Source organism: Leucopleurus acutus (genome assembly GCF_964270905.1).
Source record: "Leucopleurus acutus genome assembly, chromosome: 19".
Lineage (NCBI taxonomy): Eukaryota > Metazoa > Chordata > Mammalia > Artiodactyla > Delphinidae > Leucopleurus > Leucopleurus acutus.
Genome location: NC_139161.1, coordinates 60,411,559 through 60,415,072, shown reverse-complemented (window position 1 = coordinate 60,415,072; position 3,514 = coordinate 60,411,559).

Here is a 3,514-nt window from a genome sequence, read left to right as displayed (position 1 = left end):
AGAGGCCAGCGTCCAGAGAAACAGTAGATTGTGGTTGCCAGGGGGTGGGAAAGGGGGAGATGCTGGCCAAAGGGCACAGACTCCCAGGGGTGAGACTGACACGTCCTGATACTGTGTCCTGTGCTTGAGAGTTGCAGAGAGAGGAGATCTTAACATGTTCTCACCACACGGGTGATGGTGGGCTGGAGTGGAGGGGTTCCTGATGCCACGTGGGGAGCGTATTACAATGTACAGATGCATCACCTGGCAACTCACAAAGTTACGTGTCATTTATGTCTCAGTAAAGCTGGAGGTAAAGGCCCGAGCTGCGGAGCAGCAGGGCGGGGAGGGTGAGCTGTGGTGCCCGGTCTGAGCCGCGTCGGCGGAGCCCAGTCCGACCCACCGCCTCCCCTGGCGCTGGCTGCCTGGGCACAAGCGCGGCAGGGCTGGGTGAGCGCTGAGTCGTCGCCGAGAGTCTCTGCCGTCTGGTCCTTTTCAGAGGAGCTTGCTGAGCCCTGGGCAGGGTGCACAGGGCGGATTCGGGGCTGGCATCGCGGGGGCTGTGGCAGGTGGCGGGAATCAGAGTGTATGTTGGAAGTAGGACCAGCAGAACACAGAACGTGGATAAAATGGATGGTATTTAGAGTTTCAGATTTTCTTTGCAGCAGAGGATCCTGGTCTTTAAAAAAACAAAACAAAACCTGCCACGTCAACTTACACTAAAGACCAATTGAAAAACTGACAAAAAAAAAAACCAGAGGTTATTTTTGTGGAAAGCCGTAGTCAGGCACACATTTCCCTGTGTTTTCGGCAGCCTTCACTCCCCCCACGGTCCAGAAGCATCCCCCAGGGCCCCTTGGGCTCAGATGAGCAGAATTTGAAAACAGCTGGAGGAGTCTGCACACGTTTCGGACGAGGCTTTGCATCCCAAGCGCTTCCGTGCAGCTCAGAGATGTGCTGGGACGTCGCCAGGGTCTGGCAGGCAGCTACCCCAGGTACAGGGTCCGTGCTGCCAAGAGATGCTGCCGTGGGCTTGGTGACCGGTGGGCACCGCACCAAGATGTCCCCATTGCCGCCTCGGGCCCACTGAACACCGGGTCAGACGCTTGTCTCGGGCGGGTGCTTGTGAGAAGCTAACTTGGCTTCAGACCGCGTTGAAGCGAGACTGGACTTGGGAGGACCTGTGTTCTGGGCTGAATGTGTGCCCCCAGATTCATGGGCTGAGGTCCTAACCCCGAGAACCTTTACGCATGACCCTATCTGGAGATTTGCAGACATGATCAAGTGAAAATGAGGTCATTAGGGTGACCAGTGTCCTTATAAAAAGGGAAGATTTGGACAGACAGACACGCATCAAGGGAAGACGGCCATCTGCAGCCCTGGGGGCGAGGCCGGGGCAGTTCTCCCATCACGGCCGCAGCAGGACCAGCCCTGTGACACCTGGGTGGGCTCCGGCCTCCTGACAGGGGACAGGAGGTTCCAGTGTTGAAGCCGCACAGCGTGTGGGGCTTTGTCCAGCAGCCTGGGAAGGTGACAGGGCCCGTTAGCCAGTGGATGAAGGAAGGATGGAGCCTCAGGCTTCTTGTGTACACCTCCCAGAGTGTGTTGTGTGAACCTTTGGTGCACGTGGGTACGCCAGGTGGTTTCCGGATGAATGATTTGCATAATCTTGTGTTTATCTGTGTAGCTGCTGCTTACAGCAGTTATGTATTTTCAGGCTTAAATGCTCCTAACATATAGGTTTCACTGCAAATACAGGTATAAAATATATGTAGTATCAAAAATTTGTGAATGTGGGACTTCCCTGGCGGTCCAGTGGCCAAGACTGTGCTTCCATTGCAGGGGGTGCGGGTTCAATCCCTGGTCAGGGAGCTAAGAGCCCACAAGCCGCGTGGTGTAGCCAAGAAAACAAATTGTGAAAGCTCAGATACAGTGTTACCGGTCAGAATCCGAAAAATGTAGCGTGTGGGTCTGGAAGGAAAGGTCGGCTGATGTAAAGAAAAATACTAAACAGTAGCAGGTTGGTGTCCAAATGAGAGCACTCCTGAGGTGATGCAGGGACGTGGTCCTGGGCTCTGAGAGCAGCCTGACGCCTGGGCTCAGCCTGCCTGCCCTCTGTCCGCCCCGCGCCCCGTGACACACGTGGGAGCAGCGCATGCGTGCACACACGTGACTGTACACGCGCACACACAGTCACACTGCTTCACGCCTTTCTGAGACACGGGAGGACATTGGTTTTCCGAGATCAACGCAGGGGGGCCCAGCCCTGATGGTGGGCCCAGCCCTGATGGTGGGCCCAGCCCTGATGGTGGGTCCAGCCCTGATGGTGGGCCCAGCCCTGATGGTGGGCCCAGCCCTGATGGTGGGCCCAACCCTGATGGTGGGCCCAGCCCTGATGGTGGGCCCAGCCCTGATGGTGGGTCCAGCCCTGATGGTGGGCGCAGCCCTGATGGTGGGCGCAACCCTGATGGTGGGCCCAGCCCTGATGGTGGGCCCAGCCCTGATGGTGGCCCAGCCCTGATGGTGGGCCCAGCCCTGATGGTGGGCCCAGCCCTGATGGTGGCCCAGCCCTGATGGTGGGCCCAGCCCTGATGGTGGGCCCAGCCCTGATGGTGGGCCCAGCCCTGATGGTGGCCCAGCCCTGATGGTGGGTCCAGCCCTGATGGTGGGCCCAGCCCTGATGGTGGGCCCAGCCCTGATGGTGGCCCAGCCCTGATGGTGGCCCAGCCCTGATGGTGGGCCCAGCCCTGATGGTGGGCCCAGCCCTGATGGTGGCCCAGCCCTGATGGTGGCCCAGCCCTGATGGTGGCCCAGCCCTGATGGTGGGCGCAGCCCTGATGGTGGGCCCAGCCCTGATGGTGGCCCAGCCCTGATGGTGGGCCCAGCCCTGATGGTGGGCCCAGCCCTGATGGTGGCCCAGCCCTGATGGTGGCCCAGCCCTGATGGTGGGCCCAGCCCTGATGGTGGCCCAGCCCTGATGGTGGGCCCAGCCCTGATGGTGGGCCCAGCCCTGATGGTGGGCCCAGCCCTGATGGTGGGCCCAGCCCTGATGGTGGCCCAGCCCTGATGGTGGGCGCAGCCCTGATGGTGGGCCCACCGCCAGCCGGCTGCTTTCTCCTCTTAGGCGACAGGGGACAGCAGAGCCTGCCTCTTGGTCCACACACCCGCTCAGATCCTTGGAAAGCAGGCCTGGAGCCCAGGGGCAGCGGGAGAGGTGGGATGGGGCAGTCACCACGGGGAGACGCGACCCAGACCAGCCGCAGTGAGGAGTGGGCAGTGCGGGAGGTTTTATTTCTGCCAAGGGTCCCCGGGGCTGGGTCCAGCAGGTGTGGGTGCTTTTGCTGCAGGTGCGTGTAGGTGCCGGTGACCTACAGTGGAGACCTGGGGTCAATATGGTGGCCCTGGCCCTTCTGCCAGCTGTTCCTCCACTCCCTTCCCCCTTCCCTGTCCTTTCCCCTTGCTCTATTCCTCTCTCCCCAGTCTCCTCCACCGTCATTTCTCTCTCCCATCACCATTCCCCCCAGCACCCCCAGGT